Source organism: Choloepus didactylus, chromosome 17 (genome assembly GCF_015220235.1).
Source record: "Choloepus didactylus isolate mChoDid1 chromosome 17, mChoDid1.pri, whole genome shotgun sequence".
In the NCBI taxonomy this organism is placed as follows: Eukaryota; Metazoa; Chordata; class Mammalia; order Pilosa; family Megalonychidae; genus Choloepus; species Choloepus didactylus.
This window is the reverse complement of record NC_051323.1, coordinates 3,174,176-3,188,534: the sequence shown is the minus strand read 5'-3', so window position 1 is coordinate 3,188,534 and position 14,359 is coordinate 3,174,176.

Sequence of the window (14,359 nt, the reverse complement as noted above, 5' to 3'; positions counted from 1 at the left end):
AATGCTTCATAAAACTCACCTGTAAAGCCTTTCTGTCTTGACTTTTCTTTGTTGGTAGGATTGTGATGACTGATTTGAACTCTTTTCTTGTGATTGATCTGTTGTGTTCTATTTCATCTTGAATCAGAGTAGACTGTATTTTTGGTGTCAATTTCTTTAAAATTCTATCTTATTGGCATACAGTTGTTTATAATAATCACTTTTTTTCTGCTCAGAGCTCATGGTAATGCAGTCCCTCTCATTTCTGATTTTATTTATTTGCAGCTTCTTTCTTTTTGTCTTTCTCAGTTTACTAGAGGGTTTGTCGATTTTATTGCTCTTCTCAAAGACCAACTTTTGATTTTATTGATTCTCTCTACTGATTTTTATTCTCTATTTCATTAATATCTTCTCTAATCTTTTTTATTTCTTCCTTTCTGCTTGCTGTGGCATTAGTTTGCTGCTCATTCTCTAGTCTCTCCAACTGTTCAATTAGATAATTGATTCTAGCTCTCTCTCTTTTTTTTTTTTTTTTTTTGATGTAGGTGTGTTGGGGTACAAATTTCCCTCTCAGTACTGCATTCACTTAAGTTTTGTCCATTGTTTTCTCACTTTCATTCACTTCAAAATATTTGCTGATTTTACTTGAAATTTCTTTTTAACCCATTGATTCTTTAAGAGATTTTTGTTTACCTTCCATATAATTTTTTTAATTTTTTCTGGTTCTCCATTTGTTACTGTTTTCCAGATTCATTCCATTATGATCAGAAAAAATTATTTGTGTAATTTCAGTCGTTCAAAATTTATTAAGACCTGTTGTATGCCCCATATATAGTCTTTTATGGAGAATGCTCCATGGCTCTAGAGAAGAATGTATATTCTTCTCTTTTTGGATATAGTGTTCTATATTTGTCTGTTAGTTCATTTGTCATGCTATTCTGGTTCTATGTTTATTTTTTGTTCCTCTGGTATGTGGTTGTATCTACTGGAGATGGTAGTACCTTGAAGTCTCCCACTATTTTGTTAGAGTCATGTATTACTCCCATCAGTTTTCCCATTCTTTGCCATATACATTGGGAAAACTTGATTAGGGGAATAGATATTTCATGATTGTGATTTCTTCTTGTTTCATGTTCCCTTTTATTACTTTATAGTGTCCTCCTTTATCTCTTATAACTTTTTTTTGCATTTAAAGTTTATATTGTCTGATATTGGGTTAGCTACACCAGCTTTCTTTTGGTTGCTAAGTGTGTACAATATATTTTTCCATCCTTTCACTTACTACTTATTTGGAACTTTGGGTCTAAGATGAGTGTCCTTTATACAGCATAGAGAGGGATCATATTTTTATTCCATTGCGCCAGTCTGTCTTGATTCATGAGTTTAATCCATTAACATTAAAATTTATTGTTGGAAAAGCATTCTTGATCCGACCAAATTATACTTTGATTTTAATTTGTCAGATATATACTTTTTTCTCTCTCTCTTTTTTCCCTTTAAGTTAGCCTAACTAATATTTTTCAATTCTCTACTCTCCTCCAGAAATCCCTTTCCTGTCTTTTCTTTTCATCAAGCAGGAATCCCTTTGTTAGTTCTCATAGGGTCAGTCTCTTCTTAACAATCTTTCTCAGCTACTGTTTATCTGTGAATATTTTAAACTATCCCTCTGTTTCAAGGATAGCTTTGCTGGATAGAGAATTCTTGGCTGGCAATTTTTTCTCTTTCAGTATCTTAAATATATTTTACCACTGGGTTCTCAACTCCAAGGTGTCTGAGGAGAAATCATCAGGGTTTCTTATTTGGATTCCCTTGTGTCTGGTGAATCACTTTTATCTTTCAGCTTCCAGAATTTTATCCTTCTCTTTATCATTTGATGATCTGATTGCTATGTGTCTTGGAGCAGCTCTTTTTGGATCTATTCTGTTTGGAGTATGTTGGGTTTATTGGGTTTTCATTTTTCTGTCACTGTGGGGGGGGGATTTGCACCATTATTGCTTTGAATATCTTTCCTGTCCCATTCCCTTCTCTTCTCCTTCTAGGACACCCAGAATGTGTATATTTTTTCACTTTGTGTTGCCAATATTCTCCCTGAGACCCAGGTTAACTTTTTACATTCTTTCTCCATTTATTCTTTGTTGTGTTCAAATTCATTTTAACAATCTCCTAGATTGGTAACTCTCCTTCCTCTTCAAATCTTCAGTTGTGTGTCTCCAGTATATTTTAAATTTCATCTACAGGGACTTTTATTTCTGTAATATCTGTTATTTTTCTATGTGTTATTTCTAACTCTATCTATGCTGTGCTACAGCTTTCTTAATACCCTTTATCCCTTTATACCTATTTTCTTTCAGTTTTTGAATTGATTCAGGAGATTTTTGCATACCTTTGATTAGTTGTTCCAGTTTCTGTATATTCTTCAGCTTTTTGATCTGTTCCTTATACTGGGCCATTTCTTCTTGAGTTTTAGTATGCCCTGTGATTATTTGCTGATATATGGTCATCTGATTATTTTGATGGGTCTATTCTGGAGTTTTATTTCTCTTTCTTGTCTAGGACTTAGTTGTCTCTGTATTAGGGCAATGCTTTGGCTGTTGTATCACCCATATTGCTCAGATATTGCTCAGTACTTGTGCTGTGGGTGTAGTCCAGCTCCAATGGGCCTATTATAGGGTCTGAAGTGGCTCTGAGAAGCCCTGCAGGTCCCCTGCACTTTCCAGCCTTCCAGAAGATGGGACTGTTCCCTAACTTAATTGTCCTCAGAAGCTGTTTGTTTCCTGGAGCCCTAGAAGTGTGTGACCGGTGAGACTGAAACTGTGGGTTTCCTGTGCTCTCACTGTGCTGGGCAATATCTGGTTTTAGATGGGGCTGTGTCCTCCACTTTACTTGGGGTGGGCAATTCCCCCAGCAGCCCCACTCTGCAGCCCCAATCTGTCACCCAGACAAGGATCATGCCTCCTGCAGCTCTTTTCCTCAAGCTTGGTAGATAGGAAGAAGGACCCATGGCTGGAAATACTGTCTCTGCCTGTGTTTTCCTGAGTCTTCATCCCTCACTGAACTGGGCCTGGAAATTCCTCCCTTGGTTCCCAAGTAGTTGATTTGGGCAGATTCTGCCTAGCTACTTGCAGTTTTTATGGATAATTTTGTGGTTCCCTCCCAGATCCTCCATTTTGGAAACTTTTCCTTGCTGCCCTTTGTATTCCCTCCTTCCCTGTGGTTTGAGTCCAGTCATGGGGCCCTGTGGACTTGGTCATTGTGTCTGGGTATAGGTGGTGATCGTGGCTGTGAGATTTTTTAAAATTTTTTTTTGATTTTTTTATATATTTTTTTATTTTGAAATAAATTCAAAGTTATAGGAACAGTTGCAAATACAATACTAGCCCCATACACAGAATTCCATCATACCCTGACCCCACTCCCCCGATCCACCAACTTTAAATGCTGTCACATCCCTATTTCTTTCCCTCCCTCCCCCACTCCCTCCCTATCATTCATCATCTATTGCTCTGTCTTCTGAATATATGAGAGCTAGCTGCACACATCCTTGAACGTACACAGTAATTCATGTATACACTTCCCATGAATGAGAACATTCTTTTATGCAATCCAATTAAGCACAGTTAAGAAGTTCAAGAGGTTCAACAATGATACAAAGCTTACATTCTATATTTCCTTTACCTTATGTCTCAGCTGTGTCCCTTTGAGCCACCTGTCCTCTATCCTCCAATCCCATCCAAGTTCATCCTTGGCATTTAATCGTCATCTGTTTAGACTGTCTTTCTTTCTTTTTTTTTTTTTTTTTCCAGTTGTGGAAACATATATACAGCCTAAATCTTCCCATTCCACCCCCTCCCTAGCCTTCCATTAGGGGGATTAATCACATTTAGAATGTTGTAATGCTCTTTCCCATCATCCGTTACTAGAAATTTCCCTTCACCTGAAACAGCAACTCTACACTCATTTCTAAACTCCCCATTGCCCCTTCCCCCATTTCTCTTAACCCAAACTCTACATTTCATCTCTATGGTTATATTCTCTGAAAATTTCTTTGTGTTTACTGTGGGGATTAAAATTAACCTCTTAAATCCATATCAATCTTGTTTTTCTTTGATACCACCTTCACTTCAATAGGGCAAATAAACTATGTTCCTGTACTCCTCCATTCCCCATCTTTATATATTTGTCTAAAATTATATATTTTACATTGAGTTCAAAACCACTGATTTGTCATTAGAATTTGTTTATTTTATATCATGTAGGAAGCAAATAGTGGAGTTACAATTCAAAAATTATTGACTTCTATTTGTATTCCACTGTGGTTGGAGAATGTGCTTTGAGTATATTCATTTTTTTTTTCAGTTTCTTGAGGCTTGTTTTATGGCCCAGCTTATGGTCCCTTCTGGTGAAAGATCTCTGAACACAAGAGAAAAATGATTCTCCTGGTGATCTGGGAAGTAAGGTACTATATATGCCTGTTAAAATTCACTGTATCTCTTTCTCCTTTCTTTGTTTCTCTATTGGTAGGGCTGCCTTTAGTATCTGAAGTAGGGCAGGTCTTTTGTTGGCAGAGTCTCTCAGCATTTGTTTGTCTGTGAAAAAGTTAAGCTCTCCCTCGAATCAGAAGGAGAGTTTTGCTGGATACAGTATTTTTGGTTAGAAATTTTTCTCTCTCAGAATTTTAAATATGTCATGCCACTACCTTCTCTCCTCCATGATGGCTGCTGAGTAGTCACAACTTAGTCTTATGTTGTTTCCTTTGTGTTTGGTGAATTGCTTTCCTCTTGCTGCTTCCAGAACTTGCTCCTTCTTTTCAGTTTTTCAGAGTCTGATCAGAATATATCTTGGAGTGGGTTTATTTGGATTTATTCTATTTGGAGTTCGCTGGGCATTTAAGCTTTGTGTATTTATATTGTGTAGAAGGTTGGGGAAGTTTTCCCCAACAATTTCTTTAAATACTCTTTCTAGACCTTAACCTTCTCTTCCCCTTCTGGGACACCATGAGTCTTAAGTTTTGATGTTTCATTTTATCTATCATATCCCTGAGATCCATTTATAATTTTTCAATTTTTTTCTCCATTCTTTCTTTTGTTCTTTCATTTTCTGTTCTGTGGACTTCTAGGGCACTGAGATGTTGTTCAGTATCCTCTAGTCTTTTATTGTGAATATCCAGAGTCTTTTCAATTTGGCCAACAATTTCTTTTATTTCCATAAGATCTTCTATTTTTTTATTTACTCTTGCAATGTCTTCTTTATGCTCTTCTAGAGTCTTCTTTATGTCACTTATATCCTGGGCCATGGTCTTCTTGATGTCCTTTAAATCCTTTGCCATGTTTTCATTCCTCAATTGTAGTTCTTTGATTAATTCTGTGAGGTACTGTGTCTCTTCTGATAACCTTATTTGTGTGTATGGAGTTGGATTTTCCATATCATCTGGTTTTATCATATGCATTAAGATTTTCTGTTGTTTTTGGCCTCTTGGCATTTGCTTTGCTTGATAGAGTTCTTTGAAGTTGTAAAAAAAAAAATACGTATCTGATTTTTCAGAAACACAGTTTGGTGGCATACACTTTCTCTTACAACCCAGCAGATGGTGTCTGTGAGTCACCTATACCCCTCAAGTCAGTTCTCCACCTTGTCCCCACAGTGTGTGGGAAAATGATTCTTGTGGGGTTGAGTTGGAGAACTCAGTTTGGGTGTGTTGCTGGAGCCATCTGCCCTGAACATGGGGCATGTGTACAGGTGGCCAGGGAAGAAGGGCAGCTTTGATATTCAAATCCCCCAGGTACCTGGAGATTCAAGGCTGCCACAAGAGTATATGCCTTCATTTCATTTCAGACTCAGACCCTCTCTCTCACTGTCCCACAAACCACCAGACTTTGTGTAGTGTCCCTGGGTTCTCCAAGCAGGTCCCCCCACCCAGCTGTGATCCTCCACGACCTCTGCTGAGGGAATGCCATGCTACATCACCAGTGCATGCCATCCCTCAAGGGAAGCCCCAGGCCACTGGGCCGTGCTGGGGTGCTTTCAGTCTGACGCATAAATGGCTGAATGGGGTGTCTCAACACCCCCTTCCTTGCACAGTTCCTCCTTCCCAGCTCTGGGACAACTGGTGGGGCTCTGGGCTGTGGGCATGGCCCCAGGCAGTTTATCCAGCCCTCTGGGGAGCCAGCTGCTAGCTGCAGGGTTTCTTTCTGTTTCTGGCTCTTCCTTCCATTCTCCTGGCCCCAAGGGTAGCTGCAGCGTGCTATCTTCCAGGCCAGACACTGAGAGGCCGGCCCAGCCCCCTCTTGCTGTGTTTTACTGCATGGTTCCCACTATCGCAGCTGCAGCTGCTTCTGGGTTTTTCCCTTTTTATTTTTAAAAGACCCTGTCGGCCTCCAAATGCCAAACCTTGGCTTTCCCAGACTGTTGCACAGCTGCGGGTCTTCCAGTCAGCTTACTCACTCATTTCAGAATGCAGACTCCCGGTTTCACCAACTATATGGCCCCTGGGAACTAGCAGACCTCCTCCAGCTGGCGCATCACAGTCACTGGTATTCTGGGTCTCTTTCTGGTTTTTATCTAGTGTTTTTCATGGAGGCGTTTTTTTGCCCTGTCTCACCTAGCTGCCATCTTACTTTCTGCTGTGAGATTTTATAGTCTTTGCCCCCATTGGGAATTGGAAGGCATTGTGGCCCCTGCCTCTGGACACTCCCTGAGCTGTGTGGGACTGAGTGATGGGAAGAGGAGAGTACCAGCTGTGTATCCTACCTGATAATGTCTTTTTTTTTGTTTTGTTTTCCTTTGATTCAATATTTGGGATCTTTCTCCAGTGTTTACCTTCCTCTAGAGTTCTGAACAAGTGAGAATTGTACTTTTTCCCAGAATCTCTGGTGATTTTTGAGAGCTGTTTCTATCATCATGCTGATGACATCACCTATCAAATCTACCATTGATGTGCATTCACATTTTTTTCTCTCTTTTGGCATTTATGAGTAAGAAGACTGCTTTGAAAATTCCTATTTGTTTACTCTGGGACACCCAAGAACACATTTCTTCAGGAAATATACCTCTAAATGGAATTGCCTTCTCATAGAGTAATTGTATTTGGATCTTTACTAGACCATGTCTCATATTCCTCAGAATTGTTGTATGCATTTTCCTGTGTCCATAGACATTTATCTAGAAGATGTATGTACTTATGTTCATGCATCATTACTGTGTGAGTGCTTTGCTGCTACACTCCCCAACCAATATGTTGTATTATCAGACTTTTTAAGTTTTACAAACTTGAAGTTCATATAAAAATTGAGGTTGTGTATATTTTGCATATTTTTGGCCATTTGTAGAAGCTTTATGGTCAATTCTTCCTATATTTGTGGCAGTTATCAATTATTGCCTTTCATTCCCAAATTCACCTCTTGATAAATCTCTTAAAAGGGAAGTAATTCTTTGACTATTTCTCCATTATAATGATTACTGTATGTTCACCACAAAGCCCTATGAGCACTACAATATTTGTTGGTTACAGGAAACCCAAAATCTTTTCATTAGAGTGTTTTTCAGTAATATGCATATTAATAATCCTCTTCTTTATATAGCCTTGTTGTTTGCAGCTTGTGTAATAGAACATTATTGATTTTGAAAATATATTTTGTATTTCAACTTGTTTCTGAACTTTTATTGGAAATTATACTTCCTCCATTGATTTTGGGCTTTTAATAGGGAAACCTTCACATTTTCCATGGTAATATTTTTAGCTCTTCCTTTGCATTATATACATTCACATGCTGCAGTCTATGTATCTGTCCCCCATTATCACAGTGTGCTTTGCATAGGCCCCTCTGGGACTTGGGAAGCTGCTTAGAGCTTTGCAAATAGGCTTGTTCTGCTGTAATGTGAACTGAGATAAAAATGGTGTGACCAGGAAAGAAATATGAAAGGACAGACACAGCTCTGCCTGATTTTCTTGCCATGGGCCTCCATGGTGTGCTGTTAAAACACCTAAATTCAACCAGATTTATAGCTTTGAGCTTAGCAAAAATGATTTTAGATGCAGCCTGAACTAACAGTTATTTTCAGTCTAGACAATATTGTATAAAATAGGGTCAGTATGACAAGTAATACCACAAGGAAAACATTGTCAACAATATATTTTTGAATTTGTTGACATAATCCATACATGTATACTAATTGTTTATTCTGATTGCTGGTGCCAGGGGGCACATTGTGATGACTGAGCCTCTAGTCTCCCTGGCTGTGGATTCAGGGCTGTGTGTTACTTTCAACTTCAAGTCCATTAAGAGTATTGTATCCATCTCCAGCCAGAAATACTGCTTGTCTTGGTACCAGCAGAAACCAGGAAAGATCCATAAACAGTTCATCTCTTGTGGATCCTTTGTAGCATCTGGGGTACAGACCAATTCAGTGGCATTGGGTCCTTGATTGATTTTACTCAGCTTCAGCGGATTCCAGGTGGCAGATGTTGTGGATATTTACAGTCAGAAACATAATAGCTCTCCTTCCACAGTGCCACAGCCTCCAACACAGACCTCTTCCCTGAAGCTGTGTGTCAGAGTCTCTGCAGCAGCAGCTGCTTCCTGCCCACACAGCCCTGGTATTATCCACTTTCCTCCTGGAAGTCTATGTCTCCTGAATTATTTTTGGGAGCATTTTCAAGGCTCACAAAACAATTAGCTACTCATTGTCATATTGATCCACTTTTTTTTTTATTTAGTGTGCCAAGCATTATTTTTTTTTATTAAATTCAGTTCTACTGAAATGCATTCACACACCACACAATCATCCATGATATACAATCCACTGTCCACAGTATGATAACATAGTTATGCGTTCATCACCACAATCTATCTCTGAACATTTTCCTTACATCAGAAAGAACCAGAACAAGAATAAAAAATAAAAGTGAAAAAAAAACACCCAAATCATCCCCCCATCCCACCCCATTTGTCCTTTAGTTTTTATCCCCATTCCTCCACTCATCCACACACTAGATAAAGGGGGTGTGATCCACAAGGTCTTCACAATCACACTGTCACCCCTTGTAATCTACATTATTATGTAATTGTCTTCAGGAGTCCAGACTGCTGGGTTGGAGTTTGGTAGTTTCAGGTATTTACTTCTAGCTATTCCAATACATTAAAGCCTAAGAGTTGTTATCTACATAGTGCATAAGAATGTCCACCAGAGTGACCTCTCGACTCCATTTGGAATCTCTCAGCCACTGAAACTATTTCGTCTCATTTTGTATCCCCGTTTTGATCAAGAAGATACTCTCAGTCCCATGATGCCGGGTCCACATTCATCCCCGGGAGTCATAGTCTGCGTTGCCAGGGAGATTTACACCCCTGAGAGTCGGGTCCCACGTAGGAGGGAGGGCAGCGAGTTCACCTGTCGAGATGGCTCAGTTAGAGAGAGAGAGGGCCACATCTGAGCAACAAAGAGGTACTCAGGGGGAGACTCTTAGGCACCATTACATACAACTTTAGACTCTCCTTTGTGGTAATGAGCTTCATAAGGGCAAGTCCCATGCTCAAGGGCTCAGCACATCAAACTGCCAGTCCCAATGTTTGTGACAACATACGCTAGGTGATCAGCATCTCAAAGTTTAGAGATAGACCTTACAATTCAGGGATAGAGTTAACTGCTGTAAGAGCTTACAATCTAGGGACTATTACAATTATTGTGTCCACGTTAGGCTATGTTCTAAGATTCAATTCCGAGTTTACACATTGTAGTTAGTCCATATTGGTGAGGCATCATCCCTCTCACCATGTTTTCTCCAACACTTTTACTCCTATATATATATTTTCCTACAATTTTATAGAGTTATATTCACATACCATACATTTATCCACAGTGTACAATCAGTTGTTCATGGTATCATCATAAAGTTGTACATTTATCACCACAATCAGCATTTGAACATACTGATTACTACAAGAAAAAGTTTTTTTTTTTTAGCAATAAGAAAAAAATGATAAAAAGAAAAATAACATGTCATACAATACAATGTACTACTAAGGACAGCAAATAACACCACTACCAAGAATCCCATATTACTCCCCTATATCCCCTTCTCATATACATTTAGCATTGGCATACTGCCTTTGTTAAATTTAATGGAGGTATATTACAATGTTACTGTTGACCATAGACTCCAGTTTGCTTTGATTATGTTTTTTTCCTGAATACCATCCCTTTTTCAAATTTCTACATGGTTGACATTCATTTGCTTTCCCACATGCAAAGACATTTTTATATTTGTATATTTAGTAACAGTCATTGTCCACTCCAGTTTTTGCCACGTTATACAGTCCCAGTCTTTATCATCTATCTTTACCTCTGGTGTCATACATTCTCCTATCCCACCTCTTTCAGCTTTACACACAGACATCTTTCTTCAGTGTACTTACAATACTGTGCTACCATCACACAGTATTATGTTATCTATTTCTGGATCTATGCAATCAATCCTAAACATTCTGTAGTCCTTCAGCATCAAATGGCTGATCTCTGCCCTCTTTCTATCTCCTGGTCGCCTGTGTTGTCAGCTTTTAACTCCCAAAGTTTGTTCATTAATGTCTGTTCATATTAGTGAGACCATACAGAATCTGTCCTTTTGTTTCTGTCTAACTTCACTCAACATAATGTCCTCAAGGTTCATCCACATTATTACATGATCCATGTCTTTGTTCTGTCTTACAGCTGCATAATATTCCATCGTGTGTATATACCACAGTTTGTTTATCCACTCGTCCTTTGATGGACATTTGGGCTGTTCCCATCTCTTGGCAATTGCGAATAATGCTGCAATAAACATTGGTTTACAAATGTCTGTGTCTTAAGTTTCTGTTCCTCCGAGTATATACCGAGCAATGGAATAGCTGGGTCATATGGCAAATCTATATTTAGCTTCCTCAGGAACCTCCACACTGTCTTCCAGAGTGGTTGCACCATTCTACATTCCCAGCAACAATGAATAAGTTTGCCTCTTTCTCCACACCCTCTCCAGCACTAGTCATTTTCTGTTTTTTGGATAATGGCCATTCTGGTAGGTGTGAGATGATAGCTCATTGTGGTTTTGATTTGCATTTCCTTAATAGCCAGTGAAGTTGAGCATTTTTTCATATGCTTTTGAGCCATTTGTATTTCCTCTTCAGAAAAATGTCTGTTCATGTCTTTTGCCCATTTTTTAATGGGATTGTTTGTCTTTCTGTTATTGAGATGCAGGATTCCTTTATATATTCGGGATATTAAACCCTTATCTGATATGTGGTTTCCAAATATCATCTCCCATTGTGTAGGTTGTCTTTTTACTTTTCTGACAAAGTCCTTTGATGTACAAAAGTGTTTAATTTTGAGGAGATCCCATTTGTCTATTTGTTCTTTGGTTGCTCGTGCCTTGGGTGTGAGGTCTAAGAAACCACCTCCTTTCGCAAGATCTTAAAGATATTGCCCTACACTTTCTTCTAAGAGTTTTATGGTCTTGGTGCTAATGTTTACGTCTTTGATCCACTTTGAGTTAATTTTGGTATAAGGTGTGAGATGGACATCCTGTTTCATTCTTTTGGTAATGGATATCCAGTTCTCTAAACACCATTTATTGAACAGGCTGCTCTTTCCCAGTTGCTTCGGCTTCACTGCCTTATCAAAGATCAGTTGTCCATAGATGTGAGAGTCTACTTCTGAACACTTAATTCAATTCCATTGATCAGTATATCTGTCCTTATGCCAGTACCATGCTGTTTTGAGCACTGTAGCTTTGTAAGATTCTTCAAAGTCAGGTAGTGTGAGACCTCCCACTTCATTCCTCTTTCTCAAGATATTTTTGGCTATTCAGGGCAGCTTCCCCTTCCAAATAAATTTAGTTATTGGTTTTTCTATTTCTGTAAAGTAAGTTTTTGGGATTTGAATTGGTATTGCATTGAATCTGTAAATCAGTTTAGGTAAAATTGCCATCTTAACTATATTTAGTCTTCCAATCCATGAACATGGTATGTTCTTCCATTTTTTCATGTCTTGTTCAATTTCTTTTAGCAGTTTCTTATAGTTTTCTATGTAAAGGTCTTTTGTGTCCTTGGTTAAGTTTATTCCTAATTGTTTTGGTTGCTAGTGTAAATGGGATTTTTTTCTTGATTTCCTCCTCTTGTTGCACATTACTTGTGTATAGGAACACTACAGATTTTTGCATGTTGATCTTGTAGCCTGCTACTCTGATGTATTCATTGACTAGTTCTAGTAGCTTTGCTGTAGAATTTTCTGGGTTTCCTGCATATAGAATCATGTCAACTGCAAAAAGCGAAAGTTTTACTTCTTCCTCTCCAATTTGGATGCCTTTTATTTCTTTTTCTTGCCTAATTGCTCTAGCTAGAACTTCCAGCACAATGTTGAATAACAATGGTGATAGTGGGCATCCCTGTCTTGCTCCTGATCTTAGAGGAAAAGCTTTCAGTCTCTCCCCATTCAGTGTGATGTTAGATGTGGGTTTTTAATATATTGCCTTTATCATATTGAAAAACTTCCCTTCTATTCCTATCCTTTGAAGTGTTTTCATCCGGAAAGGATGTTGAATTTCGTCAAATGCCTCTTCTGCATCAATCAAGATGGTCATGTGGTTCTTCTGTTTTCATTTATTGATGTGGTGTATTACATTAATTGATTTTCTTGTGTTGAACCAGCCTTGCATACCAGGAATATATCCCATCTGGTTGTGGTGTATAATTCTTTTATTGTGCTGCTGGATTCGATTTGTGAGTATTTTGTTGAGGATTTTTGCATCTATATTCATTAAAGAAATTGGTCTATAATTTTCTTTCTTTGTAGTATCTTTGTCTGGTTTTGGTATTAGGGTGATGATGGCTTCATAGAAAGAGTTAGGTAGCTTTCCCTCTTCTTCAATTTTTTTGAAGAGTTTGAGCAGGATTGGTACTAATTCATTCTTGAATGCTTGGTAGAATTCACATGTGAAACCATCTGGTCCTGTGCTTTTCCTTTTCGGGAGCTTTTTGATGACTGACTCAATCTCTTTACTTGTGATTGGTTTGTTGAGGTCATCTATTTCTTCTTGAGTTAATGTTGGTTGTTTATGCTTTTCTAGGAAGTTGTCCATTTCATCTAAGTTGTCTAGTTTATTAGCATATGGTTGCTCATAGTATCTTCTCATTATCTCCTTAATTTCTGCAGGGTTGGTAGTTATATTTCCTTTCCCATTTCTGATTGCATTTATTTGCATCTGCTTTCTCTCTTTTTTTTTTGTTAGCCTAGCCAGCAGTCCATTGATTTTATTGATTTTCTGAAAGAACCAACTTCTGGTTTTGTTCATTCTCTCTATTGATCTCCTGTTCTCAATTGCATTTATTTCTGCTCTAATCTTTGTTATTTCTTCCCTTCTGCTTGCTTTGGGGTTAGTTTGCTGTTCTTTCTCTAATTCCTCCAGGTGAGCAGTTAACTCTTCAATTTTTGCCCTCTCTTCTGTTTTAATATAGGCATTTAGAGCAATAAATTTCCCTCTCAACACCACCTTTGCTGCATCCCGTAAGTTTTGATAAGTTGTGTTTTCCTTGTCATTTGCTCGAGGTGTTTACTAATTTCTCTTGTAATTTCTTCCTTTACCCACTGGTTTTCTAAGAGGGTGTTGTTTAGCCTCCATATATTTGTGAATTTTATGACCTTCTGCCTTTTATTTATTTCCAACTTCATTCCATTGTGGTATGAGAAAGTGTTTTGTATAATATCAATATTTTTAAATTTGTTGAGACTTGCTTTATGACCCAACATGTGGTCTATCCTAGAGAATATTCCATGAGCACTTGAGAAAAAGTGTATCCTGCTGTTGTTGGATGTAGTATTCTATAAATGTCTGTGAAGTCTAGTTCATTTATCATACAATTCAACATCTCTGTTTCTTTAGTGATCCTCTGTCTAGATGTTCTATCCATTGATGAGGGTGGTGTATTGAAGTCTCCAACTATTATTGTAGAGGTATCTATTTCTCCTTTTAGTGATCACAGTGTTTGCCTCATGAATTTTTGGGGCATTCTGGCTTGGTGCATAAATATTAATGATTGTTATGTTTTCTTGATGAATTTACCCTTTTATTAATATATAGTGTCCTTCTTTGTCTTTTTTAATTGTTTCGCTTTTGAAGTCTAACTTGTCTGATATTAATATATCTACTCCCGCTTTTTTCTGGTTGTTGTTTGCATGAAATATCTTTTTCCAACCTTTCACTTTCAGTCAATGTTTGTCCTTGTGTCTAAAGTGAGTTTCTTGTAGACAGCATATAGATGGGTCCTGTTTTTTAATCCATTCTGCCAGTCTGTGTCTTTTTATTGGGGAGTTTAATCCATTTACATTTAGTGTTATTACTGTAAGGGCAGTA